Source organism: Pseudorasbora parva, chromosome 25, assembly GCF_024679245.1.
Source record: "Pseudorasbora parva isolate DD20220531a chromosome 25, ASM2467924v1, whole genome shotgun sequence".
In the NCBI taxonomy this organism is placed as follows: Eukaryota; Metazoa; Chordata; class Actinopteri; order Cypriniformes; family Gobionidae; genus Pseudorasbora; species Pseudorasbora parva.
The window spans coordinates 34,269,842-34,283,972 of record NC_090196.1 but is presented as its reverse complement, the minus strand read 5'-3'; the positions used below and the strand labels follow the sequence as shown (position 1 = coordinate 34,283,972).

The following is a 14,131-nucleotide window of genomic DNA, read 5'->3' as shown; positions in this document are numbered from 1 at the left end:
CATTTTCCCTAGTGGAGATCCAGTTAAATTAACAGCGTATGCTGATGATATAACAATAGTTATAAAAGATTCAGATGATGTTTCAAGATTGATATCTTCTTTAGATAGATTTCAACAAGCTTCATCTGCACGTATTAACTGGGGAAAATGTGCATCTTTGCTGTTGGGAGACTGGCAGGGTGTGGGACCTCCTCAGCTGCCACAGCAATGCAGATGGGCCCGAGATGGCTTTAAAGTCCTTGGTCTTCATTTTGGGACTAAAAGTTACACCGAAAAGAACTGGGAAGGTCTATCTGATCGAGTGATCTGTAGACTTCAGAAGTGGCGATGGATTCTGCCACAACTCTCCTTTAGAGGGAGATGTTTGGTTATAAACAACCTGGCAGCTTCGATGCTATGGCATAAATGTACTGTTTTGGATCCTCCTAAAGAACTAATTACTGGTGTTCAAAAGGCATTTGTAAAGTTTTTTTGGGATGGTTGCCATTGGCTTCCTCCAGGTGTCCTTTATCTCCCTGTGGCAGAGGGAGGGCAGGGATTAATACACTTAGAATCCAAAATAATGGCAATAAGGCTGCATACTCTACAAAAACTCCTGTATTCTTCAGATCAAGTACCTTGGGTTGTTTTTGGTCGGTATATACTCAAGAGTGTTGGAGGAATTGGTCTTGACAAGCAGTTGTTCCTGATGCAGAAATCATTTGTGGAGAAGACACATTTTTTGCCTCTCAGTTTTTATAAATCAGTGTTCAAATCATGGGATTGTTTTAAACTGCTTCGACACGAGGATGAGCATTATGGTATTGCAGAACCTCTCTTTTTTAATCCCCTTTTTGAAATGCCATCTAATGTATCATCATCTATAATTGACAAATTTTTGAATGCTGGCATTACCAAAGTTATGGACTTGATTGGTATTACGAAAGGTCAGTGGCGAACTGAACCTGAACTAGCTAATCAGGTTGGGATAACTTCGGTTAGAATTGTTGAGGGATTAATTCAGAATTTTAAGACTTCCTTTCCTATGACGCTGACTTCTTTCATCAATAATGTGTTTCAGAATGGTTTTATTTGTCAAACTTTTCCTGAGTTTAAGGTTATTCTTAAAGATTGGGAGTTTGATGATGATAAATGTCAAACAAATTTTCTGAAAGGTTATGGGGAATTGGTATTTCATTGTATTGAAGAAAAAAAAGCTGTGTCATGGCTGTGTTAAATCTGTGCATTATAGACAACTAAAAGATAGACCAGACACTAAATGGAGGTCTTGGTTATCCATTTCTGAAGAGGTTTGTCCATCTTGGAGATTGTTGTACAAACGTCTCAGGTTACGTATGTAACCCTAGTTCCCTGAGGGAACGAGACGCTGCGTCGAAACGCTGTGAGAACGCCTCTGCGTTAATGCGTCGTGAAGCGCCTGTAGAACCATTCCATCGGAAAAAAGATCGATCGTCGGCGTGATGACGTCATCGATCGGAAGCTATAAAACGTCCGTGAAAACAAACAGGAACTAACTTCTGATAAAGCCTGAAGTAAGTGATCACGGACACGCCGGGAGTATGGCAGAGCGACGCAGCGTCTCGTTCCCTCAGGGAACTAGGGTTACATACGTAACCTGAGACGTTCCCTTTCGGGGAACTCGAGCTGCGTCGAAACGCTGTGAGAACGCTTATACCCACATCGCCATAGGACCAAGTGTCTCGTATGTGTGAAGCCGAAGCGCACACGGTTACGAGAGAACCTGCGCCCCAACAGTAGATGCCAGGTCTAGTTCATAGAACCTGATGAAGGTTAACGGAGACGACCATCCGGCCGCGTTACAAATATCGTGGAGGGAAGCCCCCGACAAGAGTGCTTTTGAAGCAGCCATACCCCTGGTTGAATGCGCCCGGACAGCCAGAGGAGACGGCTGCCCGGCCGCTTCATAAGCAAGTGAGATGGCCTCGACCACCCACTTGCTCATCCTCTGCTTGGATACTGGAGCCCCCTTCTTAGGGGGTCCGAAACAGACAAATAATTGGTCAGAGTTTCTCCACAGGGCAGCTCTGTGGACGTATGTATCCAGTGCCCTCACAGGACACAGCAGATTTAACCTTTCCTGGTCTGACGTCTTAAACGGAGGAGGACAGAAGGCTTGTAGAGTGATGGGGCCCCGTGGGCTCGTAGGAACCTTGGGGACATAACCCGGCCTGGGATGCAGAAATGCTTTCACCATCCCCGGCGCAAACTCTAAACATGAGGGCCTTACCGACAGGGACTGAATATCTCCTATTCTTTTGAGAGACGATACGGCCAAAAGAAAGATGGTTTTTAGGGTGAGGAACTTGTCCGAAACCTCCTCCAGAGGTTCGAACGGTGGTCCGGACAAGCCCCTCAGAACAATGGCCAAGTCCCATGCTGGGACCCTCGAGTGCATAGCCGGCCTCAACCTTAAAGTGCCACGAAGGAAGCGTGTAATTAGAGGGTGTCTTCCCAAAGACACTCCACCGAAAGGGACGTGGAAGGCACCCAAGGCCGCCACGTACACCTTTATTGTGGAAGGGGTCAACCCTGCCGAGAACCTTGCCTGCAAGAACTCCAGCACTGTACCAACCGGGCAGTTAACTGGGTCCCACTGGCGTTCTCTGCACCATGCTGAGAAAAGTCTCCATTTCAAAGCGTACAGCTTCCTTGTGGACGGAGCTCTGGAGTGCAGGGTGGTCTCTACGACCTCGGCCGAGAGACCTTCCTCTATGAGCCTAGCCCCCTCAGAGGCCAGGCCCACAGTTTCCACATCTCCAGGCGTGGGTGCAGGAATCTCCCGCCCGCCAGAGAGAGTAGATCCCTCCTGGTCGGAATCTCCATCGGAGAGCCTTCCAGGAGAGATATCAGGTCCGAAAACCATACTCGGGTCGGCCAGTTCGGAGCCACTAGAAGTACCTGGGCCCCGTCCCGGCGTACCCTCTCCAGAACTCCTGGAAGCAAGACAATCGGGGGGAAGGCGTACAGAGGTAGCCTCGGCCACTCCTGTACCATGGCATCCAGCCCCAGCGGGGCCGGATGGGTCAGAGAAAACCACTGCGGGCAGTGAGAATTCTCCGCCGAAGCAAATAGGTCTATTTCTGCTTTCCCATAAACATTCCACAGGAGCTCCACCACCTCTGGGTGGAGTCTCCATTGCCCCTGCCTCGACAGGCTGTCTGCTTCCTGATTCAGGGCCCCCGGGATATATACTGCCCTGATTGACAGCAATTTCCCTTGGGCCCACAGGAGGATCCGATGTGCCAATTTGTCCAACGGACGAGACCTCAGACCCCCCTGGTGATTTATATAGGCGACCACCGACGTGTTGTCTGTCCTGACTAGCACGTGGTGGCCCCTGAGGTCGGGCAGGAACTGTTTCAATGCAAGAAACACTGCGAGCATCTCTAGCCGATTTATGTGCCAGTGCCGCTGATGTTCCTGCCATAGACCCTGGGATGAGCGACCACTCATGGTCGCCCCCCAGCCCGTGAGAGAGGCATCTGTCGTTAGCGTTACGCGACGAACATGAGCCCCCAACACGGGACCCTGAGATAAAAACCCCGGGTTTTTCCACATGACCAGAGCACGTAGGCATCGCCGCGTGACTTTGATCGTGCGGAGCGGATTTCCCCTCGGGGAGAACCCTTTTGTTTTGAGCCACCACTGCAGTGGCCTCATGTACAGTAGGCCAAAAGGTATCACGTTGGACGCTGCTGCCATGAGACCTAACAGTTTCTGGAACTGTTTCACAGTGACGGCTCGGCCTAGCTTCTGCTCTTTGACGGCTGCCAGGATCGATGCTATGCGTGTTGGCGATAATTGCGCCCGCATAATTACCGAATCCCAGTTCACACCTAGAAAAGTGGTTCTCTGAGCCGGAGAAAGCACACTCTTCTTGGCGTTCAGCCTCAACCCCAGCTTCGACATATGGGCGAGAACAGCATCTCGATGCTGAACCGCCATCTGCTCTGTATTCGCTAGAATCAGCCAGTCGTCGATATAGTTCAGAATGCGGATGCCCTGCAGACGCAGCGGCGCCAGAGCTGCATCCACACACTTGGTGAACGTGCGGGGTGACAGTGCTAGACCGAAGGGAAGTACACGATATTGGTATGCCTCTCCCCCGAAGGCAAACCTCAGGAACTTCCTGTGATGTGGAAGGATGGACACATGAAAATACGCATCTTTGAGGTCTATGGTGACAAACCAATCCTCCGACTTGATCTGCGATACAATCTGTCTGAGTGTAAGCATCTTGAATTTGAGCTTGGCCACCGAGCGATTCAATAGCCGCAGATCTAATATCGGGCGTAAGCCCCCATCCTTCTTCGGCACGATGAAGTAACGGCTGTAAAAGCCAGACTCCCTGCTGGGAGGGGGAACCCTCTCTATAGCCCCTTTTTGCAGGAGTGTCTCTACTTCCTGTGCCATTACCAGAGCCTGCTCCGGGCCCACCTCTGTAGGTAGGACACCACAGAAAGGAGGTGGCCGACTTCTGAATTGAATGGCGTACCCCCTTTCTATTATCTGCAGGACCCAATGAGATATATTTGATAGACGTTTCCACTCGTCTAGAAAATCTACTAAGGGAACCAGCCTCTCGAGGCTGGCCTCTGGTGTATTTTGAGCAACAAGCACAGTGCCCTGAAGCGGCGGACCGGCAGGGAACAACTGACTTGACTGCTCGGGGGCCCCCCGAAGGGGGTGCGGACCACCCTCGGGTGGCCCGCGGAGACCGACTGCACCCCGGCATTGCGGCGGGGTTGGCAGCGCGGCCCCCCGAGGGTGCCGTAGGGAAACGGGTACCGTTGGCAGGGGTAAACACCGTTTCCCTACGGGGGGAACCACCCTCAGCGTCCTGACGCTTCTGGCGTCAGGAACGCTTCGACGAGGCCTTATTGGCGATCAGGACTGTCCGCAGATCAGCCCTGCCCCTCGAAGGCCTCGTCTGAGAGCACCGCCCCTCGTCCCCGCGCTGAGGGGGAGCTCGGGCAGCGACGCTCTGTTTTTGTTGAGCCCTATGTGAGGAGCTCGTACTCGGTTTGGGCTGCTTGGTGGTATCAGCAGCAGCCCCAGGGACCTGGACCCGGAGAGGGAGGAACTGCTTGAGCGCCGCAGCTTGCTTTTTCGACTCCTGGAACCTCTCGGTGACAGTGTGGACTGCGTCACCGAAGAGGCCTCCAGGAGAAAGCGGCGCATCAAGCAGGAAAGCTTTCTCCCTCTCCTTGATGTCTGTGGGGTTCAACCATAGGTGCCTCTCCGTGGCCACCAATGCTGCCATGGAGCGGCCAACACATCTGGCCGTCTCCTTGGTGGCCCGGAGAGCTAAATCAGCTGACGTTCTTAATTCAGTGACAATATCTCCCCCCACAACCATCCAGATCCCTCAGCAGGTCAGCCTGATATGCCTGCACGATAGCCATCGTGTGCAGGCATGCAGCCGCCTGACCCGCTGCCGAGTACGCTTTACCCACCAGCGCCGACGTTGTTTTTAAAGGTCTGGTGGGTAAAGTCGGGGCCTTAAGGGACGACGCCGAGGAAGGCGAGAGATGGCTCGCAAGCGTCTCTTCAACCTTTGGCATCGCCCCATAACCATATTGTTTCAGCCCGACGATGTTACTGTAGACCGAGGTCTGCGGGCTGAACACTCTATATGATGCCGGTCTCCTCCATGATCTTGCCACCTCGGTGTGCAAGTCATGGAAGAACGGCAGGCCCCGCCGCTGAGGCTCTGAAGCGCGAGATGGCAGGAATCGTTCGTCTAGCTTGCTATGACGCTTTCTTCCTGCCTCAGATCTCTCAGTGGGCCAGTCGATGTTTAATCTGGCCACTGCTCGCGTCAGAACCTCAACTAGCTCCTCACTAGCAGGGGACTGAAGTGGCGAGTCTTCAGTCTCGATGCTTTCAACGTCCACCTCCTCAGAGCTGGACAGATGAAGCACCGGCGACTCTCTCGGGGGGGGAAGAAACCGCCATGCGTGCTTCCATGCCCCGAGAAGAGCCGCTGGATGGAGCAGGTGAAGGCAGAGATAAGGCAGCGCCCGTCTCTAACCCCTCTGCAACATCCAATTGTGATCCCCACGACTGCAGCCTTCGCTCCGCCTCGGCGGCAGCGGGACCAGAGCCGCGGGGAACACGAGCCGAGGCACCCTCCTCGAAGAGTGCCCGGCGGGAGCGCAGCGTTCTTAGTGGTAATCGCTCACAATGCTCGCAAGCAGCCCCCTCGAGGGCTGCCTGGGCATGCTGCGCTCCCAAGCATGCAACACAGAGAAGATGTGTATCCCCGCCCGTGATGTAGCGTGGGCAGGGAGGAACACACTTCCTGAAATTACAGCTCTCACTCGCCATCTCTATCTATTTTATTTTCTCTTTATTTTTGTTAAACTACTGATATTTAACAAAAAGGGTGGAAAATCTCTGGATATAGACAGACAAAAACACCAAATAGACAGACAGGTTCACACAGATCGCTTACTGAAGGCTCAGAAGCTAGTTCCTGTTTGTTTTCACGGACGTTTTATAGCTTCCGGTCGATGACGTCATCACGCCGACGATCTATCTTTTTTCCGATGGAATGGTTCTACAGGCGCTTCACGACGCATTAACGCAGAGGCGTTCTCACAGCGTTTCGACGCAGCTCGAGTTCCCCGAAAGGGAACCTCCTATTTCGAAGAGATGTGGCGACCTTCAGTGGAGGCTGCTGCATTGTGTTGTTGCCTCAAACTCTTTTATTTCGAAGCTTGATGAGACTGTCTCCCCAGAATGTCCTTTTTGTAAAGCACTTGACTCTGTGTTTCATATGTTTGGTGGCCAATTTTTTAATATGGCAAGCTAAACTAGCAATTTTCAAAACACATCAGTGTAAAAATGCTGGTGAGGATGTGAACATGGTGACCCTTTTTAAGACTTTAGTGAAATCAAGAGGGGTCATTGAATATACTTACTATCAGCATACCAACAATGTGCTTTATTTCGAATGGAGATGGGGGTTTGGAGGGGCTTTGGTGCATGTAGGTGAAACAGGGAATCTGGTATTTAATTGGTAAAATGAAATGAATTTTTAAATAATTTTTGTTTTTGTTTTTGTTTGTTTTTTGATTTTGTAATATTTGTAATATTTGTAAATTAAAGTGTTTTAACCTCTTAACCTCTCTCTCTCTCTCTCTCTCTCTCTCTCTCTCTCTCTCTCTCTCTCTCTCTCTCTCTCTCTCTTGTGAAAAAGGGGTTACTGAAATAGTTTGCTGTATCTTTATGGGCGTCAAACTACACATCATTGATTAAATATTCCATATATGTGTATCTCACAGTAATTTAGCTCTTAAATTAGACTTATGTCAATGTAAACTAATTCATTATTATGTAAATAATTATGAATTATGGAAAATAATTGCTTAATTTTAATGATCTGGACACAAAACACAACCGACACAGATCACACAGATTAAGAGAGTTTATACTCCAGATAGCTTCAGAATAATGTTTTCAGAAAGTATATTCTTTAAAAACAATTAAACTGACTCTCTAAACCAGTGAATGAACCTCTCTTGTGTGTGTTCACAGCTGGGAAAGTGTTATCAGTGCACTGGTGGCTATTAACGCCAGCAAACACACGACTGCATTACATTTACATTCATTTACTAGATGGAAAGTGTGATAGAAATATTTTATATAGTGGCCTCAGAAGTTGTAAAAGGTTTATTCAACATAAAACTACAGAAAAATGCAGACTGAGGATGCTCAGTAAGGCCATGTAGACTTGCCCAGAAAGTGCTTAACAACATAGAACAGTCATATGATAGATCATTAAACCAATCACCAGAACAAACCACAGTGAAAGAAAACTTGAGTGAAATTGATTTTCACTCAAACTGTATTCTCTAAATGTACACGTATCTTTCTGTTCGAGAGGCTCAATTGGTTTTTGTGACCAGTGATCTCCCGTCCGTGTCTGGTAAATGCTGTCGCAGCTGAGGAATAGATGTACTAAAGAGTCTACACTCAAAAGACCACAACAGAGACAGTGACTACTTTGACATGGACAGCAGTAATCTAATTATTGACCTTATTCTGAATTAGTCAATATTCTGATTAAGGTGTTTAAATGAGTTGCTTTTAGAGTACTCCAGTCATGTTCCCGTTTTACATGTTATAGAACATAGATCAATTAATGGCACGTCATTACATCCCCATGCCACGCTATGTTCTCCAACATCCGATCATAGCGCGACTTTGGCAGGTCTGTTAAAATTAATAGGCTCAGGAAACCCGCTGTAACTTAACCTGCGGGTGTCACTGTTGGACAGTTTTACTTTACATAAAAAAAGTATTTTTATAATGTTTTTATATACATTTAAGTTGTTTTATTATTGTAATATTTATTGTTTTTTTCCCCAGTTTTTTTTAAGAGACCCTGCCCCTCTTTCCTCCTTCTTGACAGCCTACTTTTAGAATAATAGCTTTGATTAATGATGAAAAAGCTTTTGTTTTTCCTGCCGTCGAGCCACAGGCGTTCACTAAATGACCCATCCGGTCCGCGTTTACAGATTAATTACAAATTACCATTTGGGACAGGCGGCCACACTAAATCGCCTCATGACCTGATTCTTTTGGCCAGGCATTCATGACAACGTGCGCAGGTGGTGCGCGTCTTGTCCGGAATGTCAGTTGGTGAACCCACTGGCCGCCCCAAAAGCGCCTTTGCGCCCTCTTCCATTAATGCAGGTCCCCTTCTAAAGAATTGGGATGGACCTCATCGGGCCATTAGAGCGATCAGCGCATGGGCATTGTTTTGCTTTAGTCATAGTGGACTACGCAACACTATACCCAGAGGCAGTGGCCCTCCGCAACATTTCCGCGAAAAGTGTTGCGGACGCACTGTTTCGACTTATCTCCCGGGTGGGGGTTCCGAAGGAAATCCTCACTGACCAAGGCACGCCGTTTATGTCACGTACACTACGCGAACTATACGGGTTGCTGGGAATTAAATCGATTCGAACTAGCGTCTATCACCCACAAACGGACGGCTTGGTCGAACGATTTTATCGCACTCTTAAAACCATGATCCGTAATTGCGTTCAGGAAGACGGCAAAAATTGGGACAGGTGGTTAGAACCCTTGTTATTCGCCCTGCGGGAGGTCCCGCAAACCTCCACGGGGTTTTCCCCCTTCGAGCTTCTCTACGGACACCAGCCTCGGGGGGTGCTGGATGTCCTGCGAGAAACTTGGGAGGAGGGACCATCTTCGGCCAAAAACGAAATTCAGTATGTGCTGGACTTGCGAACAAAACTCCACACATTGGGGCGGCTATCCAGAGAGAGTTTGTTGCAAGCCCAGGACCGCCAGAGCCGGCTGTATAACAGGGGAACCAAACTGCGCAAATTCACGCCGGGAGAGAAGGTACTTGTATTACTCCCAATGTCGAGCTCAAAATTGATGGCTAATTGGCAGGGACCGTTTGAGGTCGCACGACAAGTCGGGGATCTCGATTATGAAGTAATACGGTCCGATAGGAGCGGGGCTCATCAGATTTACCACCTCAACCTCCTTAAAAAATGGAATGAGGTCGAATCAGTGATGTTGGCGACGGTGATCGGGGGGGAGGATGATCTCGGGCCGGAGGCGAACATCAAACCACAATCTTTCGTGCTGGTCCCCGAGGGAGATCACCTCTCGCCGTCCCAACTCACTGATTTATCAAAATTACAGGCTGAGTTTGCCGACGTGTTCTCGCCCCTACCGGGCCGTACTAGTCTTATGGCTGCCGTCGCATCATCAGGTGGTGCTGCACATTGGTGGTGGCTGAGGAGATTCCCCCCTTCAATGTAAAGCGCTTTGAGTGCCTTGAAAAGCGCTATATAAATCGAACACATTATTATTATTATTATTATTATTATTATTATTATTATTATTATTATTATTATTATTATTATTGATACAGCAGGCCAGCAGCAGTAGCTAGATATGATAGTCTATCAAAATAATTAACTCCTTTTAAACTTAGTTGAGCTCCCATAGTTAGCTAGCCACCACCACACTAGAGCTGTGGAATATAATAATTTTTATGTATGGCAACGTTGATACAAAAAATTCTGCATAGGCTACATGTAATTAAATAGGCCTTATCATACATGTTTCCTACGATAATCTTAAGAACATTTTGAGATGCTAGGAATATGAACTAAAATGTGTTTTTAACATACTATCTCTGTATTAAAAAAAAAAAAATATTAAAAGCACATTTTAGTTCCTATTCATGGTGTCTTTAAGTACCTGGAAGTGCACTTTTTTCACTTATATTTGTGTATTTTATATAACAGACCTATAGATTTGGATGTTTTTAAATACCATTTATTCCCGTAAAATAAAAGGCTTTGTGATTAAAAAATTGAGTAAAATTGAGAATGATTCAATGACAAATGCATATTTAACAGTCACTTTTTGCCACCTGGTGGGGTAAAAGGGGTGGGACCATAACTTTTAACGATTAATTATGCAGTTCCAATGGATGAAGGGCCCCTCAAGAGGTAAAAGCCCAGGGGCCCCTTATAGTCTTGATGCGGCCCTGTATACAGTAACGATTGGCAGCGGAATATGCAGCATGTAAGGGCGGTCCTGAGGTCGCTGAGGGGTGCGGGGCTCACGGCCAACCCGAAGAAGTGTACAATTGGGTGGGTGGAAGTAAGGTATCTGGGCTTCCACTTGGGCCATGGGCAGGTGCGTCCCCAAATTGATAAGACTGCCGCGATTGCGACCTGTCAGTGACCCAAGACCAAAAAGGAGGAAAGGCTGTTCTTGGAGCTGGCGGGATATTATAGGCGGTTTATACCTAATTATTCGGACCTCACCAGCCCTCTGACTGACCTCACTAGAAAGGGGGTACCAGATACGGTCCAGTGGACGGAGCCGTGCCAGTAGGCCTTCACCCAGGTTAAGGCTGCTCTCTGTGGCGGGCCGCTATTACACTCCCCTGACTTTTCTCTCCCTTTTCTGTTGCAGACCGACGCATCGGACAGGGGGCTGGGCGCAGTACTGTCCCAGGAGGTGGAGGGGGAAGAGCGGCCGGTGCTGTACATTAGCTGTAAGCTCTCTAAGAGGGAGGCTAAGTACAGCACCATAGAGCAAGAGTGCCTGGCAATCAGGTGGGCCTACTACCTCCTGGGGCGGGAGTTCACCCTCTGTTCGGACCACGCTCCGCTCCCACTGCATGAAAAGTGGGATTTTCGTCAGTAAGCGGCACTGTAGATTGTCGTGGAAGATCAGGTTTACGACTGTACACGGCAGTTTGCAGGCGACACCGAAAACTGCCGTGAATTGTCAGAAATTGACGTGGGCCTTGCTTGGCAGTTGTCCCCCCCAAGACCCCCCTTCCCTTAACTCCAGGGGAGGCTTTAACATGTAAATGAACATGCTGTGAGCTATACAAATGCAAATCAGGGTAGCAGGAGTTTTAACCCATGTGACATTTTTCTAAAAGGTATTAACTTCCTTCTAAGAAAATCTCTTAGATAGATCAGGCTCAGTATAGCCTAATTGTAAAATCTTAAACTTAAGCTTGAATTTATATATTTGATGAAAGTATTCTAGATTATTTATTGTGTGTCATTTGCAATCAGTCCCTGTGAATTCAGTGCGACTCGCAATTTTGACCAATCACCGCAACTTTTACCAATCATTGCGGTCTCCTGCTAATAAGCGGCGTCATACATCAGCAAACTTTATATATCATATATCATTGCCTGTCAAAATTAACGTGTTAACGCAAATTAATTTTAACGGCACTACATATATATATATATATATATATATATATATATATATATATATATATATATATATATATATATATATATATATATATGTGTGTGTGTGTATATATATATATATATATATATATATATATATATATATATATATATATATATACATATACATATACATATACATATATACATACAGGGGCTGACATTAACTTTTTTGCTCACCGGCCACCGTGGCTAGTGGTTTTCCAAAGTTACTAGCCACACAGCATTTTCACTGGTCACAATTTTGCTGTTTGGAAATTACATTGTATATGTTTAAAGTTGACTTTGGCATATATAAATTACTTGATTTTAAATCATTTTACTTTATTTAGAAGATTTAAAACCCTTTCAAACTTTCAAATGCAGAATGACCCCCCAAATCTTGTATATCAGCTGGGATGTGCAGGTGGGCAATATAATAGATTATAATTGGCTAATATGAGAAAGGTAATATGACAGGCTATGAGTTATTTTAGTTAGGATATATATATATATATATATATATATATATATATATATATATATATATATATATATATATATATATATATATATATATATATATATAATTTAAAAAATACCCTAAACAAATTACAAAAACAATAGTTATTAAAAATAAAATAAAAATTCCGATACTAATACGACACAATGTAATTTATTGAATGTAATTGTCATTGGATACGACTTTCATCGAAAAGAATGTAACAAAATGTGGGCGTGGTCTGTGTTGTGAAATGAAACCACATTAAAAATTCCCTTAAACTGCGTTTGAAACATACAGCAAAGCAGCGACAGAGGAAAACACAGAGCCTGATATTATGCAAACATTTACCAATAATGTGGAAAGCGTTTTAAATCTGTTCAGTGGAAAATCCGCTGTGACGAATCTGTCCTCATCTAACATCTGCTGTAAATCCAGGTAAAACTAGCTGCGTGCACGCGCCCGTCCCCAGATAACATGATCCCCAGTTGATCCGTAACACCGGCGGGAAGAAAGAGCTGAATGCAATCATTGGGCTATCTCGTCAGCTTGCTCAGTTTGCTGCCGATTTTAACGAGCAGTTAACTTTAGTAATCTCCAGGTTGCTGTCCATAGATGATAGGTTGCTTGCTTTGGAGTCGAAAAACTGTGTGGAAGATACTAACTTTAAGAAGAGAAGACGAGTGCCTAAGAGAAGACCAGTCCTAAGATTGCGGTAAGACTGTTATCTAAGCTAAAGTAACCTAAAGCAAAGCTTTTTAAGTAGCACAAGCTGAAATTAGCCTTGTAAAAGAACAAATATAAGTTGCTTTATAAAAGTGTTTTCTTTTTCTGGTCATTTTACAGGAAGCAGTACGCCGTCTTCACAACTTCGTCATAACACTCATTTAATTGTTTTCCAGCTGCATGTAAGACATAGAGACAGTACGCAGGAGCTTCAGGTACAAACATCCAGTTCTTGCATCGCACGCAGAAGCTGTGAAGAGTTCAGCTCGGAGTCGATTGAGAAGAAAGAGGGTAAGATTTATTAGATTAGATCCGTTTTTGGTCAGTGTGACTATTTTTCAGGTGCATTTTACGCAGTACATCGCGCAATACTGGTTGTCTTTATTGTTTGTTTTTACAGCTGCTACAAGCAAGAAAGAGTGTGTTAGCTGAGGATGAGGTGGGCCTTTGGAAGTGCGCTACCATAGACCTGATGTCTGATGAGGAAGACGGCATCGTTCGCGCGGTGTCTGGATGGACTGTTCGACCAGCCAGGAGCTCGCCGAGCTCTGTGCCACGCTGCAATCGAGATTAGAGGCGATTCCAAAGAACAGGGCAACGCACGACAGACGTCTGAAAAATGGACTTAAAACAGACAGAATGGCGCTAGTTACCTACAGCTCTGAAGCGGAAAACAGAGACTTCATGGTGCTGTAGGATTTTGGGCTTCTCGTGAGCTTCCTATTGTTGTGTGGGCAGATCTCAAACGTTTTGCATTTGGTTGTGTGTTTGTGTTTGTTCTAATAAAGCTCTTTCTTTGAATAAACTGCACGTCCCTGGCATATTTTCCTTTCCTCAATAAATGAATGTCCTTGATGGTTATAATAGTGTAGTCCATAGGATAACAATGACATGAATATAAAACATAATAGCATATCACATGAATATGAATATATACAATTAAAAAATAATATGCAAATCATAATTTTATATATGTGTGTGTAAAATTATTATAATTTGGGGGTTTAAATTTATTAATTTATTACCCAGGTTGACCAATAGTAACAGATCTGCCAACCAATCACGAGTGATATTTCTTGTTTCAATGTAGTAGTTTCAACCAATACTGAGTGAGGAAATT

At 46.0% G+C, this 14,131-nt stretch overlaps 1 long non-coding RNA gene across 2 annotated transcripts; it reads left to right on the top strand.

The window, feature by feature from the left end:
- Positions 1-12,543: 12,543 nt before the first annotated feature.
- On the top strand, positions 12,544-13,925 carry LOC137064608 (uncharacterized). Of its 2 annotated transcripts, none has more exons than XR_010901563.1 (3): positions 12,544-13,000; positions 13,132-13,302; positions 13,412-13,925. It is a non-coding gene; the product is annotated as an uncharacterized lncRNA (long non-coding RNA). The 2 variants fall into 2 exon arrangements; XR_010901564.1 differs by having other exon boundaries at positions 12,549-13,000; positions 13,188-13,302; positions 13,412-13,924.
- The last annotated feature ends 206 nt before the right edge of the window (positions 13,926-14,131 follow it).